At 32.0% G+C, this 17,380-nt stretch overlaps 1 long non-coding RNA gene across 1 annotated transcript; it reads left to right on the top strand.

Moving 5' to 3' along the window:
• Window positions 1-1,255: 1,255 nt before the first annotated feature.
• Window positions 1,256-9,869, top strand: LOC127724278 (uncharacterized). The gene is made up of 2 exons (XR_007992432.1): window positions 1,256-1,346; window positions 8,995-9,869. It is a non-coding gene; the product is annotated as an uncharacterized LOC127724278 (long non-coding RNA).
• The last annotated feature ends 7,511 nt before the right edge of the window (window positions 9,870-17,380 follow it).

Raw genomic sequence — 17,380 nt, 5'->3', positions numbered from 1 at the left:
CTAGGATTATTAGTTGTCCTACCAAAGCAAACTCCGTACAGTGATCGTTTCCGTTCCGGAACTTTTTTCCTTTACTCCATCATTAGTGTAGAGTAGTATGCGGATCGGAGCTGGACCTGCCGGGGAGTTTGCTACCAAAGGTCGGTGGTTCTCTCAGGACACTCCGGCTTCCTCCACCAATAAAAAAACTGAAAGCCACGAAATAGCACAATAGTGCTGAAAATGGCGTTAAACACCAATCAACCAGATAGTTGACCAATACACGAGGAGGATCAATGTAACCAGCAAAGTTGCAGGAAAGAGGCTAAAGAATAAGGCTAAAGAATAAGGCTATAATAAATAATAAAACGCAAAAGGATCCGACGGCATACATCACCGTGTAGTGAAAGACATATTGACAGAGTAACAGAGCTGTCAGGCATATAGGCTAACTTCTTTCAACGACCCAACAATTATGGTACCATCCCCGACAAATTTAAACAGACAAATGTCTTCCCATTTTAAAAAAAAAAAGATAGATCTTTACACAGTAATTATCGACCAGGATCACTAAATGAAACTAAATTACATCAAATGTTCAAACCTATCCATCTCGAATTGAAGTTACCAGCCAAGAATTTTGATATCTCTATAATACCAAAACGAACAAAATAAGACAAGTACCCTCCTTGATGATACGCCATCTTCTCTTCCTATAGTTTTATATTGTAACCCTTAGAGGCAATTAATTCATTTCTAATGTGTATACCATATAACAGCAGAAATCATTTCGTGTTTGTCAAAATATTGCTCCTCTTTAGCTTTCTACCATCGTATTTTAGATCAAAAACTTGTCTTTAAAATGCTGCTGATGTATCATTGTCAGCTTGAACTTCTTTCTTCCATAAGAAACTCATTTGTCAGAACATTCGCAAAAGAGAGCGTTAAGGAAGGTTTGTTCCAGGATCTACAATTCTACGGTAGTCCAACAAGGCCTATTGACAATTGAATAATATCACAAAATGTATTCTACGTTTAAAATAACCATTTGATTAAATGATTCATTTAATTTTATTTTTTGTGTATCTACTTTTTACTTTTCAATAAATTTAAGACACATATTTACGTACATAAATGTAGATAAAGAGGACGTTGTTATCAAAAGTGTAAACATGTAATAGAAACTGTACATGCTTTTAAAAAAACTCGTTAGCTGCATGCAATGTTAAATATACATAACACATATCGGATTACTGCTATCTTTTTTCTCTGCCAACAATTTACTAGGCAGGTAAAACAGAATAACCAATCATGGAATAAAGGTGTGTTATCAATTACTAGTACATTTTCATGTCGCATGTCGCATAGTAAGTAATATACATTTTTAACATCTTTGGCCTCTAATATCACTGAAGAAACATTAATTGTCAAAATGCTCATCTGGTGTAGTGAAACTCTTGAACCGTTAATGTTCATAAGACCATAGGAACAGGTTAAAAAATCACAATGGAAATATGTATATACTTAACACAATTAAGAATTAGCAAATTGTTAAAAAAAATTTACTAACAACTAAGTCAATAAATAGACATGATGACCTATTCATGTTAAGAAAGTCACGTATCAAAAATGACCGCGGTTGTTCCATTCAGTTAAACATAAATGGAAAACAAAAAAGTCAAACGGATAGACGGATGACAAGATATTATAGCTCTTCCGCTGTTTTGGTTATAATACATTCGTGACTTTCAAATTTTGGGCTTTGAGCGTACCTGCTGAAGGTAAATTCAGTCCCCAGGGTATCATAAGCTCAGTAGTCAGTACTTCGCTACTGACATGATTTATAACAAACCTTTCTAAAATTGGCCGTTAATAAATTTTTAAATTATAAGAAACTAAGGTTTCAACTCTGGCAAAGTTGACCTCAGATAAATTTGGCTATTTCTTTAGGTCCTTTTTGGTTATATAGCCCTTCAACTGTTTAGCTTGGCTTTCAATTTTCAACTTTGAGCGTTCCTGATGAAGGTAAACCCAAAAAAAGCGCTTCGGACGCATGGAATTCTTTAAGTGTTGTTTTCATATTTTAAATAGAACATTGGTAACCTGCAACATACAGTTTATATGTGACACTAACCTAAAAGGTAGAAGTTTCAACTTTATTCACGACACTGTATCTAGTGGTCTTGATCACCAATGCAACGATAGCTAAAATAGTACATAAGTGTATATATAAAAGTTGACTTCAGTTTTTTAAGATAATCTTTTTTTATATACGGGGTAAGTGCGGAAAGAGCCTATTTGTCCCCTAGTCTTTTATTTCCAGACAAAAAAGCACCAATTTGATGAATAAAACAGCGAGAAAGTGAAATACAGCGATTGTGTACAACTTTAGTAAGAACACATTGCAATTTACACCAAAAATAAGCCAATTAGATATCTTTGTGAAGTTTCAGGAAAAGCCTATAGATTAAAAACAATTCAGGCCTAGGAAACAAATTAAATATTCGAGATAAGTCTTTCTTTTAAAATCACATGAAGCGAGTTTCTGGTGATTATAATGTTCAAGAATTATTGAACCAATGCAATAATATATTCTAAGTCCCCTTTGCACGTTTTTACCATTTATTACGAATCTATATAACAGATGATCAACAAACTAATAATTCAGTCAGTGGGTGTTGATCGAACACTATGATTGCTAATTAAATTTCTTGTTTTTGAGCCGAAATATAACCATCGTGACATTGAAAAACAATCAATACAGACAGGTACATTTGTAAGGTAATGTAAGATTTTTTTCGATGATATAGCTATTTTTGTTTTATATTTTCCACGCGTTCCTATCTGTTTATTAAACTTTGTCTTGCAGTTGTTAAATGCTTTCATGTATTAAACTTTTTCTGTCAAAATCGGTTAACACTGCCTTTTTTCCTCGTTTGTTAATTTTATTGTACTTTTTAACGTAGTAAACGAATAAATCTTATACTGAAAACAAGAGAAAAGAAAAAGAAAAACAACTTAAAACAACCATATCAATATTGTCAACAAAAGTGGGATGATCATTTGTTGATAAAAGGGAGTTTTAAGGAAGGTGAAAGCTGGAGGGATTTGACAATGCATATTCTGGCTGTAAGAACCTTAAATGTATAATCTTGCAGAAGAATAGACTTTAAATATCAAATGGTCGTCCCTTTATATAACAATAAAATCCGTCGCAAATGCTTTTGCTGTTATTCATATATACAGCCGTTCACGTCTTTTGTAATGAAAAGGACAAATGTGCTTGGTTTTGGAAGGGTTGAAGTGCTTAAAGAGCAAATAGAGTGAACAATTCAGTTAAGAACAATTCAAAGACATTTGATACCACTCACTATAACACTGATCAATGTACGAATAACTTGTCGTGTAGAATGTGATATATTGAAACCAGCTTGAAGAAGATATAGTGTACGCCAAGTTTGCCGAGAGCTTTAAATCAACTCTTTAACACTGTAATTAGGTTGTCCCTCTTCCGTTGATTAAATGCAAGCATTGGTTATTTCGACGTAGAAATACAGATACAGGAAGGCTGATAACGTGAATTCCTTACATTATTTATCCCTGAGATCACCCTCCCCCCCCCTCCCCTCCCCCCTGGTTTTTGGTGGGGTTCGTGTTGCTCAGTTTTGTAACAAACTATTGTATGTCTTTTGATTGTTTTTCGTTTTTTGCCATCGCGGTGTCAATTTGTTTTCGACTTATGAGTTAAAATGTCCCTATGGTATTTTTCGTCTCGCTTTAATCGTTAATATTAGAATAATCGTGTACTGTGTTAACGTATTAAAAGAATAAAATCTTTTGTTGTGAACAAATGAAATTAAAAAAAAAAAACACTTAAAATAACCACACCAATATTTTCAAACAAAAGTTGTCTTACGGGACTATCATTTGAGATAAAGAGGTTTTGGGGCAACAATTGGGTTTTGAAAATGAATATTGTGACCTGTGTGAACCTGGCAACGTGTAATCTTGCCCAAGACAGGATGACCATGAATAGTCTGCAACAATAGTTGCAGGTATTTGCTAAAAATAAGTGTGAACAAAATAGAAAAAAAAACCGAGCCCTACAAAAGGTGAAGTGTATATTTCATCAGAAAAAATATACCTGCCAACCACCTTCCCCCTTTCGCCCGCATATTAAATGTTCGTCGCCTTATTTAACAATATGATCCGTCCAAAAATATGTTGCAAATGCTTTTACTCATATGCAGCCATATGCGTCTTTTGTAATGAAAAGAACGAATAGGCTCGGTTTTGGAAAGGTTAGTTTAAACAGTATTTATTTTAAAAAATGCAAAAATAGCAATATATGAAATTAATAAGAAAAATAGTTTTTTTTGTTTTCAAATATTTAAAAAAAAAATAAAATGAAAAACAATTTTGTGTAATGAAATAAAAATTATTGTTTTTCACAAATTTTTCGAGTTCGTCTGTTAGGGCCGCTTTGATGGAGCAATTTATATAATTTTGTTTTGAGAAAGGTCATGCCAATGATAAAATTATGAGCAATCTAAATTATAAATCAAGTTATGGATACATTATTTTTTTAACATTACAGCAGCAGCGATATCGAATGCTAGAAAGTCAATATCACTTTACAAATTTGTTGCGTCCGAAACCATTCTCTTGACTTAACTTCCTCATAACCGCTAGACTTAAAAAGAATTATAGCAAGAAATGTAGATATGACGAGCTAAATTGTCAAATCAATAGCAGTTTCAAACATAGATTTCGGCAATAAAATATGATCATATGCCATTCTTAAAAAGATATTTCACCACATTGACATCTTTCTATAAAACATTATGTCGCAAAATAGTGTTTTTATAATTATAACCCAAGTGTTAATGATATGCTATTAGAATGGCATTTTGTTGGTAGATTTTGCAGTTTTTAATTGTATGCACGAAGTTTGAAGCCCTGATTCAAATATGTAAGACAAAGTTCAGATATATATATATATATATATATATATATACCAATATTTGATAAGCCAACTTTATTACAAGGTGGTGCGAGCAAGAATAGGCGGATAAGAAGTTTCTAATTAATTCAAAGATAAAGTTAAAAACTTGATTGACAAACGAATAAAGTAGTATGAAGATATACAGACTAAAAATCAAGCAATTTGTGTACCTAGCAAAGTTTCTAAAGGAAATACATGAAAAATACGTCCTAAACCAGATTTGGCAGCAAACAATGCTGTGATTGCTTGACGCAAGTATTACTCCGACGTCATACAAATCTAAATCTTTATTCAAAACACCATTCAATGTCACATCAAAATCACACTATTTTGCCCCAAAGGGTGACTGGGGAATAGAAATATGGTCACCATTGGTCTTCCTCCGACCGGCGGTAAAACCATCGCTAAAGTGGGGCGTCCGTTTGGCTGTGCGGGATGTACAAGTTCGCAGTCACGTCCGGTCAGAATGGGGACGTTAAATCCAATGCCTCGTGTAAAGAGAGTGCCACGTTCTTTGCACTTAAGAACCCTTGCAACAACTATTTTAGGGGTCCGTAGGTGGCCTGTTGCAAGGCTAAATTTCTGTCCTTATCCAATATACCTTCATTTTCCCGTGACAGTCCAAATTTCCCCGACCTTCATCCCGGACGGCCTCTATTACAGGACCTACCTATTGTATTTATCATTAACTTGTTCTCGTCCTGAACATGCATGAAATATTTGCCACTGGACGTTAAGCAACCAACAATCAATCAATCACACTATTTTGACTTTAGACTAGATTTAGAACATACTCACCCGTTCTAGTCCAATGGAAAACCAGTATTTCCTCATCTTTTGTTCATAGTACATGGCTTTCTATGCACTATACAATGCTATACATGAATGACATTTCATTGTAGATTAACTCAAAAAGTGAACTCTTAAAAATTGCACTAACCAACTGTACAACCCCCGAGGCAATTTCCATAGGAAAAAATGAAAATAAAAAAAATCATTAGTCGTTTTGTTTGTCTAATTATTATAAATGAAAACAGAAGACTAGAACTATACAATTATTTTAAGTTGATATTTAAACGTTTTAAGCGTTTTAGAATGGTACATATATAGACTTCCCTTCCAAAAAAAAATGAAAAGGGCAAAGATGAATGTAAAATAATATTTAATTTTTATACGAGACCTTAATTTTTTTTTATAAAAGAAACAAAGACTGTTGATAAAAAAAAATTCAAAGGAAAAAACCAATACATTCATCAATAAAAAAGTAAGCATTTGATGTTGAAACGATTGTAATTTCAAAAAAAATATTGATAAAGTTTTGTCATTTTCATGAATATTAATAATTATACAATTATAGAAAAGCTGATTGGTTTAACATTGTGTACTTTTTTAAAATGAAGGAATGAGAGATAAATAAGTATTAAATTGTACCTGAAGCAGAAGAAATCTTCATTTTTGAATAATTTATCCTTTTTTGTTATCACAAAACTATCTTATTGCTATTTCATTCCATTTGTTAAAATGACCATTGAATATGATTGACATCACTTTTACTAACCATGTTAACACTTAACGCGAGCATATACTAAGGGGGCTAATTTTGTTATGTCACTCGAAGGTGTGAATATGCTCTAAATTGGTCACACAATACTAGGTCATGTTTTATGAACATTTAAAACCCTCGGCTACACCTCGGTCTTTAAATATTCATAAAACATGACTAAGTATTAACTAACCTATACATCAAAATTACACAAAACCCCTCACAACACCTGTTGAGATCCGCTCCTAGCAGATTTACTACTCGTTAATTGTCTCTTCTTCTGAACTAGCGAACCTTTTACTAATAACAATCTCCAATTATTCAATATTACAATAAAATCTTTTAAGCACGGGTGTCAATTATTATTATTTTTTTTTAATATGAAAGATTTGGGTCTTAGAAAAAACGTAACTCTTTTGATCCATTGGTTAACTCTGTCGATAGAAATGACAAGTATTTCTACAATTGTAATTTTAACTGGCTGGTATTTCGTTATAAAAAATATAAAACACCATTGCTGCACAGCATCGTTAAGGCTTGGCATTTCATGCCTGACACTATTTTCCGTTGTTATTGGAATACATGTATCTTTATCGTCAAATTATCCGAATTCATACGAGTACTAACTGCACACCTTTAATTGTCGACGATTTCTTTACCGTTACTGTAATATTTATAAATTTTCGTTCATGGACATCTTTTAAAGGGGAAAATAACAAAAAATCTTTAAACTAAAAAAATATGTTTAACATGAGAAGATATTTTAATTGTGTACATACTGTTGGAGTTTTTGAACATGTTGAATGCATTTATCCAATTATCCGTCGATATTGTCCAATTTAGATATAACTGTACGAAATAAAATAACTGTAACAAAAATATACGAGAAAAGAGACGATTTAAACTTTGACATTACAAATTTTCCTTTTAAAATTAAATGACGATGTTTTATAATAACTTTATCATAGGTGTTTATAATAGTATTGTTGTGTATTATTTGTTGGAATTTTAGAATCCAATATTAGATATTATTATACCGTCTCCTTTGCAAAGTATCAAACAAGCTTTTCTCTCGACAATTAATTGATTGATTGATTGTTGGTTGCTTAACGTCCAGTGGCAAATATTTCATGCATATTCAGGACGAGAACAAGTTCACAATAAATACAATAGGTAGGTTCTGTAATAGATTAAGGAATTAAGGTCGGAGAAATTTAGACTGCCACGGGAAATGAGGGTATATTGGATAGGGACAGAAATTTAGCCTTGCAACAGGTCACCTACGGACCCCTCAAAGAGTTGTTGCAAGGGTTCTTAACGTGCAAAGAGCGTGGCACTCTCTTTACACGAGACATCGGATTTAACGTCCCCATTCTGACCGGACGTGGCTGCAAATTTGTACATCCCGCACAGCCAAACGGACGCCCCACTTTAGCACGGGTTTTACTGCCGGTCGGAGGAAGACCAATGGTGACCATACTTCTATTCCCCAGTCACCCTTGGGGGTCTCTCGACAATTAAAGATTAACGTTTAAACATGTTGAAACAGAACACAAATAAAAGCTGAAGAAATTTCCGAACATTTGAAATCAGACATTCGTAACAAGAAAATGAAAATTCATAATAGAATAACCATCTGTATAATTGGTAATATATATTTCATAAAAATTAACATTGAAAATAACCAAGAACAAAAACTTATTTCATGTTAACCGCTTACATGGAAAAGATATTGAACGGTACAATGGTGCAATAGACGTACTTTTGATCTACATGTAAATCTGAATTTCTTGTAAAAAGTATAACACATGACATATTTGATTGAAACTTATTACGAGTTTCTATTACAAAGAATGCAGTACATTCGTTTTCCTTTAAACTGTTCATGACGAAGAGAAAATCGGATGTCTGCATTTGTTTATCTTTTGAAATTTGATTTGTGTATAATTAGCAACAAAATCCTGTTAGACTAAATAAAGTAAAACGAGTAGGCCGTCATATTATTATCCGGAATTAGTATTAATGTTTTTTAAGAGAAATACAATAATGTGTATCGATTTTAAGCTTTATTGAAGTAGGCTATAACAAGGCATTGACAATTGTTGCATATGTATATAACCAAAACCTTAAAATTGTTCAGACGACGACCTAAGCGGTTTAAATGCTTATTTTTGATATTTCTATATAATTATTATGTATTGTTGAACTGAAATTGTTCGAACAAATCGCAACAGAGCCGAACAAAAACCCTTGAAAAATTCTATTGACAAAAGAGAGCTTACTGAATAGAGAATAATACGTTTAGACTATCGGGTTTTCTACACAATGATATTGTAAATATCAACCGCGAGTCCCATTGTGAACCTCTTTTGCGCTTGAGCAGAGCGAACGAGCTAAAAAAACTTCACATTGTATCGATTGGCTGATAGATTACGATATCTATTTTATCGTTCTGTTACTGTTTCAGGTTCTCTTCTCCACCCTTAGACAGTTTTACGCCTGACGAATGTATAAACTACTACTACTACTAATTTGGGTTAATGACGACTACCCTGTAATTGATAACGTCTCTTCACACATTTTGACGTTGCTGATGACTTCTCCTCAGACATTCTGATGTCCCTGATGATGTCTGCTCACGTCTCAATACCGTGATACGATAATTTCGAAGCGACTGAGCAGGGTGATATAGGCCAAACGAAGGACGACAATTCTATATAGCACGTCTAGATCACATGCGAGCGGAGTGATTTTTGGTAATTTTTCAATGGTACATCACACTTAGACAGAACAATGTATTTATTTGATTGATTCATTGTTTAAAGATTTTCAACAAAACTCTTCAAGGTCAAAATAATAGGATACTATTTTCCGATTTTCTGATTATTTTAAATTTTAATTTTTGAATGTTGTGGTCAAACTGTGTTATCATGGTATATGTCATTCAAATAATTATAAAAATACATAAAACAGACAAATATTCATTCTGGTGAAATCCTATCGATATAGGTATGTTTTCTTTAGAAATTGAATTTGGAAAATTGGAAGAAGAGGGTTTTGTCATTATAATTCTTCCTAACTTTATTTATATGCTAACTAAAATAAATGCTTAATCGGAACTGTTAAATTGGTATTGTTGCACGCTGCTAATAAAAGAGAGATACAATTTAATTAATACATTTTACTTTACACTGCAATGGTACAAGTTAATTCACAAGTTAAATTATGTGCTTCAATATTAATGAACATTAACATTGTTATTTGTAGGATTCATTATAATAATGATTGATTGTTTATTTGTTTTGATAATTTCAGACCTTGCAATAAAGAATCCAAAACTCAGATGATCGTTCATTGTGTTTAATGCCAGAAGATTTAATCTAGAATTAACTATTATAAAAGAATACAGTACTTCCATCCACATGATAATTAAATAAAAACATTGAGTTTTAAAATTAATGCTATTTTAATGGTTTCGCAGTTCCGTGTTGCTTGATATCGTAAAACCTCTGATGCTAGCATTATCAACATTTAAATATTCACAAAGTAGCTGTAAAACATATTCCAGAGAAAAAATTGCGACTGTAAATAAATTAGATGAGCCTGACAACATTTCGTGTCATCTTTCATATCATACATGAACTCCCCGCATAATATGATTCTAGTACTAGTATCTCCTGAAAAATTTACCTGTCAAGCATTCGCACCAAAGTGTGTTTTAATTCATATTAACAGGTATTATAACTCCTACCTTTAAGATAATGAATCACGATTTATGACACCGTTGCTGATGAAACTTAATTAAATGCGAACAGTTAGACATTTGATGAAAATAAATGAAAGGGGAAAAACCCATCCATTTACTATTTACCCAAGATTGTGACAAACATACATGTCTCTGTTGAACATTAGGATTATTCCTAATTACTGCAACAACACAAATTGTAATTCTTCCAGGAAAAGGTACGTGTGATGTAGTTTTACATGCATCCATTTGGGTATTAAGACAGATTAAATGTGCTTTGATTGAGACGTAGTAATCTGATATCTGTGTCATTTGTTATTATAATGAGACACTTACTACTGCCGTTTCCATCCGTGTTTGTTCATTAAGTGTACAAACAGAAAAGTAATAACTATTTTAGTCGTGTTATAAACTGTAAATAAGAACTCATTAGAGATACTAAGCTTTAAATTCAAAACGCGCGTTTCGTTTACACAAGACGTATATAAGCGAACGATATGACATTTATTTTGAAAAGTACAAGAAATAATGAAATGACAACATTAGTATAATAATTGCATATACTTATAAAAACTCATGAATGATACTAGGCTTATAATTTCGTACGCCAGATGCGCGTTTATAGATATAAGAAGATGTGGTATGAGTCCCAATGAGACAACTCTCCATCCAAGTCACAATTTGTAAAAGTAAAGCATTATAGGTCACAGTCACAGTACGGCCTTCAACACGGAGCCTTGGCTCACACCGAACAGCAAGCTATAAAGGGCCCCCAAAATGACTAGTGTAAAACCATTTAAACAGGAAAACCAACGGTCTAATCTATATAAAAAACAGGTTCTTGACATAGGACAGGTGCAAAAAAATGCAGCGGGTTTAAACGTTTTATATTAGACTCACCAATGGCAATCGAAACAAAACAGTTGGAATGCCAAAGAAAATACAAAGTTGAAGATAATTAATGACCGATAATTGCGAAAAGATATGTTAAATAAAATTATAAAGTTAACGGAAACGAAAAATCTGAAGACAATGCGAATATTTTGATGTTCACATTCTTTTATCATTATTATTATTATTATTATAAAAAAAAATTCAAGATGCAACTTGTCATAAATTCGTGCGAATTTTGTCATATCTCCACAAATTATAAAAAAAAAATAACATCTCTTTACGTGTGCTTATTGTAAAATATTTGACAAATGTAAAATTTCTGTTTTTGATATGACGTGCACAGTAATACCATTTTGTCTCGTAACTAGTGATTCATGATTATCATGTTTTAACATGTATTTTTAATTCTTAAAGTATATGAATTTTCAATTAAAGTATCAGCGTAGTACATGTTGCCTACATGGATACAATAAGAAAGCATGTTTCTTGTTATCGCCCCTGAATACATTTGCAATACTTTAATTATTTTTATCACCAGACGTAATGATGCAACACTTGTTTTATATAGGAACGTTGACTTAAAACATATGGGACCAATTTCCTTAAAACTATTTCACATTAGCGCTATTTTTAAAAAAGTTCTAAAGTCCTTACTAAATTAACGACATGACAGCTTTTTGTGTTGACTTTGAGATTGGAAAAATATATCACGTTTTGTTTTATAATAAATTCGTCTAACTGATTAAAGATGCAAATAGATTTTTGATTTGATTTTGATTTGATTTTTGGTGTTTTAACGCCACTTTTAAGCACCGCTTTTGGGCTATTTCGTGGTGGCTAGTTTTTATTGGTGGAGGAAGCCGGAGTGCCCGGAGAAAACCACCGACCTTCGATAGGAAAACTGACAATCCTAGTCAATTAAGATTGCACCAGCACGAGCGGGGTTCGAACTCACAACCTCAGTGTTGACTGGCTAGTGATTACAGTAGTAACTACTTAAACCACTCGGCCACCGAGGCCCCTAATAGTTTTTTGATGATTTTGGCAGTATTTGAATATCTATTAAAAAATGAACGAGAAGGATATTCCTTAGCTTAACTTTACTGAAAATGATACTAGTCTTTATTAAAGGCGAAATTTGTTTTGTCTTTTGATGCAAGTATATTCTTTTTAGGTAAGGATATCCGCCTTTCAAAAATTGTCTTAAAGAACAATTAGTTGCATTGAATAACTTTTTAAATTTTAACGACACCTGGAAAAATCCTGAAGGTATATTATTCCCACTGCTATATTCAAATTCAACTATGCCATTTAAAATTTTGAATTTGTTAGTAATGCAAATTCAGTAGAATTTAGAATGTTCGTCTTTTATCTTCCCCTTTCAAAACAATCCGTTGTAATACATTATCTAGCATGCAATACATACTTTCGCTTTAACTTTAGGAAGTACACCACTAATTGATGGCCCCATTGCTTTCTATGTTAAATTCCCCAATTTCAAGCAAGCACAGCTCTTTTGTTTCAAGTTCAAATAAAGTGACAATCATTGCATGTCAAAGCAACACTTTATGGTGCCATGTACTAAAAAAATCAACATACCTTTAATGACATATAAGAAAGAACTGGTTCCCGAAATTCAGATATACCAAAAAAGGTACTTCAGATCTGACAAACAGGCAAAATGTACCCTCTTTTTTAAATTTCATGCAATTTTTTTATTTTTCAAAATTATAAGTCAAACAGTGTTCTACAATGATCACCAGTCATTCAGCTTTCATTTGATACCAAAATTACCTAAATATTCTACATATTTTGAAAGTAACACCCATGCGTAGGAACTATTTTGTGTTAAATATGTACTACTTTCTGGTATGTGCTTTCTGGCCGGGCCCGAATTAGTGGTGTTACACCTATAACAGAACCAAACTTGCTGTATTGACTTCAGCATTACTTTATTTCATTCTATGATCTATTTCAACCAATAAAAAACATATAAAGCTTTAGTCCAAACACTATTTTATTGATTTTAAGCTCAAATTGGACTAGTAGTAACATATGGGTTATGCAAAGAAAACTGCATATGGATATTACCAATGGCCAATATGATTTTTTTTATTCTCAATATCATGCTTCTTATTGTTAATTTCTACTAGGAAAGCAATGTGCTTACCAATAGTCATATTTTTAACAGAGGTTGTTCATTTAATAAAAATATATTAGTCCAGACCTAAGACATAATTAAGAATATTGTCCCCCCTTTTTTCTTCAAATTTGAAAAGGGACATTTTTGGTATAAACCATACTTCTGTGGTACAACATAGATTATTAAGAGCAATTTATATATCCCTCAGCTGGATAACTTGCTAAACTGGTTCAAAATTGCATGTACAGTGAGATTTTTGAATTCTTATATGAGTATATACCAATTGCCTAGATTGTAAAAGGCTACCATAAGAAAACCAATAAAACTTGAAAAATCATAGGATTATTTGACCAGGAGCTATTTTTTTACCATAAACAAATCATAATATACATATTTTATTGATTTCAATCCCAAATAATGGAAAAATAAGAATTTGGAGTCAAGTCTTAACTGCATGCATGTTGTATGACCATAAAAGGCTAAAGTACCTTATTGTGTCAATTTAAGAGCTGAAATTACCAATAAACAGAATTGTTCATCCAAAAAAGTTGATTAAACATGATTACTGACATCAAATATGACCAATTTTCATTGGAATAGGTACAACTTATAAAAATTAAATTTCTGATGATTCTCTGTAATAGGAAGTACACCACTAATTCATGGCCCCATTGCTTTCTATGTTAGATTCCCCAATTTCAAGCAAGCACAGCTCTTTTGTTTCAAGTTTAAATAAAGTGACAATCATTGCATGTCAAAGCAACACTTTATGGTGCCATGTACTAAAAAAATCAACATACCTTCAATGGCATATAAGAAAGAACTGGTTCCCGGAACTTCAGATATACCAAAAAAGGTACTTCAGATCTGACAAACAGGCAAAATGTACCCTCTTTTTTAAATTTCATGCAATTTTTTATTTTTCAAAATTATAAGTCAATCAGTGTTCTTCAATGATCACCAGTCATTCAGCTTTCATTTGATACCAAAATTACCTAAATATTCTACATATTTTGAAAGTTACACCCATGCGTAGGAACTATTTTGTGTTAAATATGTACTACTTTCTGGTATGTGCTTTCTGACCGGGCCCGAATTAGTGGTGTTACACCTTTATATATAAACTCATCACAGATACCCGGATGTTTTTTGCCTGTGTTTTATTTTCATGCTTGGGCAAATTTGGCATCATAGTGACATAACAAATGACTTTTCTGCAGTAAAGTGTCCATATTATATGAATAAAGGCAACAGTAGTATACCGCTGTTCGAAACTCATAAATCGATAGAGATAAAAACAAATCCGGGTTCATATTATATGAACCTGTTCACTTATCGATGAAATTAACATAATTTTGAAGAGCTTGAATGGTTTTACTGTTTTTGCAATTTCAGAGGTTAAATTATAGCTCTAACCAAATCTCCTTAAAAACTTGAGTGCCCATTATAGACCTTGATAATCTTTCAATTTGAATGTTCTATTACAATATATCGCTTTGGGTTCTAAAACGTCTTTCATTTAAAGGAAATGGAGAAAAAAAACCTGTTATGATTGCCACGTTGGCTGATCATTTCAATCATACTTAAGCCTAAATTTGAATATGAGTAATAGTCATATCGTGTTTCGTTTGTCAAGTTGTCATTCAAATATGATGATGTAAGTGATATATCTTTATCGGTAGGACTAGTGATCTTATTCAATTTTATAACTAAAAATAACTCAGTACTAAATTCTGTGACACCGCAATGACATTTACAAATACGCAATTAAAGAACAAGGACTATCTTATCAAATGTATTTATCAAAACTCACACATTTATTGAGGACTACAGAATTAAAAAAAAAAAGAATTATCTCTAAAATTATCTTATGATATATTACCTACAACTAAATCTCCTTTTGCCCAAATTATGCCCAACACTATTGATTACTGCATTGTCTTGATTCTGTGTTTTTATTTTAGATAGGAAAAAAAGACAACACAACATCCCATTTAAGGATTGAAATATGTGAAAATACCTGAATTTACAATTTCACCACAAAACGTTAGATTTGAGCATCAGCTTTACCCATATATATTTTTTGCTTCAAATGAATTTCATGGTGCAGGAGAAGTTTGCGGTACTAATTTTACTGCACCAGATACACATTCTGACAGAAAATGTCTCTACAGTGATGATCGAGACCAAAATATATTAAAACAAAAACGTTTACAAACGTTGAAAAGTGACTATATAACCTTCCTGGGTAAGGGTCTTGCTCATATATAAGTTTGTCAAATGTAAAATGTCAACGTAGAAGCAAATATGTAAATAATTACAAATAAAAGATTTCTCACTGGCATCGACATAAGCGTTTCTTTGTTACAAGTAACAGACTATTAATTCACTATCACCTAAAAAAATATTTATTTGAAACTCTTGCAGAATATCGCAAATTTTGCAAATTAAGGGAAAACAAAATTTCTTTCCCTTTAGACACGATCTTTGCATAGGTAGTATGTTGTTAGTGAGTAGCACAACTAGTATCTTAATTATGTTAATTGGAATACAGTTAAAATTGCATGGGACGTAAGTGATATTTACCTACTTTTAAATTAGCTCGGAACTGCTAAAACGTGTAAATAAATATTCTTATAGATTTATTGCATGTCAATTGTCCATTAACCATTATCTTCATCACTGTACATTTCAATCGACTAAGTGAAATTTCATGTTGAGTCTATGCATTGAATTTTATTACAAAAATAACATGTCGTCAGCATTACATCTTTAAAAATATGGTTTGATTTAGAACAAACTCGTGGAAAATCAAAGTAACTGTGAAGTTAAAATTAAGAACAATTTTGTCTTTTTAATCTAAGTATTGCAGGGTACATACATTTTGTAGTAGAGGTATTTATTTGTCTTATTATTTTCGCATCATGTTGTTATCATATTCTCCTCTTATTCCTTGCAATATAAGTAGCAGAGAAATCTATGCCATACCGACTGTTTTTTTGTGCTCCTTTGTTGACATCAAATATCACTGATACGGATATTTGAAATCCTGTACTCTCCAACTTTAAAAATTTTATTTTGATCTTCTTACTGCTTATAGTTTACTGCCATAAATGGGTTTTGTAGACGTCTGCAGTATGCAATTATAAGTCAGGTAACTGTTTTGTTTTTTCATTTCAATATAAATGTCGATTCATATACAAGAATTTATTTATTAAAAAATGAATATATGTAAACATATTGTAGCAACATTATTATAATTTGGCTTTGTTTGAAAATGTCCCTCATATTTTCCTTTTTAAAACATTTCAATTCAACAAGTAAAACATTTGATCCCTGATTTTAATCTCGTTGTGGTAAATGTCAAGATATCTAATTACTATATTTCATACTTGTTTTAAGCTCAAGTAAGATGATATGTGTGTACACTAATCAAACTAAAAAAAAAATAGGAAACCAAATACTTATCAAAGGGAAAACGAATAAATACGATTAATTGAAATAATGATTACTCATATTATTTCCAAACTAAATTGATAAGATCAAACAATAAGTATATCCTCATAACGCTATCTTGTAAATGAAAATGAATCGTTCCTTCCGATGATTCTTGCAGCATGTAAATGATGTTAAATTGAGAATGGAAACGGTTAATATGTCAAAGAGACAACAACCCGACCATTGAGCAAAAAACAGCCAAAGGGCACCAATGGGTCTTCAACACAACGAGAAAATCCCGCACCCGGAAGGCGGGCTCCAGCTGGCCCTAAACAATAATGTATACTTAGTCTAGTAAAACTAGATAGCTGATACATAGCGGTTGTCATTATTGTATTACACACACCATGTACTACAATTTGCATCTGATATCTAAATAAAAAGCGTTACATTACATGTAAATCCCTAAGGTAGAAAATAAACAGAAGAACATCAAAGGGACAATAAAAAAAATTAGGTTGTCGAAGAAAAACCAACAATACCATGACTCAAAAACACATCTAAAACCGACTAAAAGACAAATACTTAATATATAAATATAGAATACTGATTAACACATGAAAAATGCACGTG

This window comes from Mytilus californianus, unplaced genomic scaffold (assembly GCF_021869535.1).
Source record: "Mytilus californianus isolate M0D057914Y unplaced genomic scaffold, xbMytCali1.0.p SCAF_14, whole genome shotgun sequence".
Taxonomy (NCBI): Eukaryota; Metazoa; Mollusca; class Bivalvia; order Mytilida; family Mytilidae; genus Mytilus; species Mytilus californianus.
This window is presented reverse-complemented; position numbering and strand designations above follow the sequence as displayed.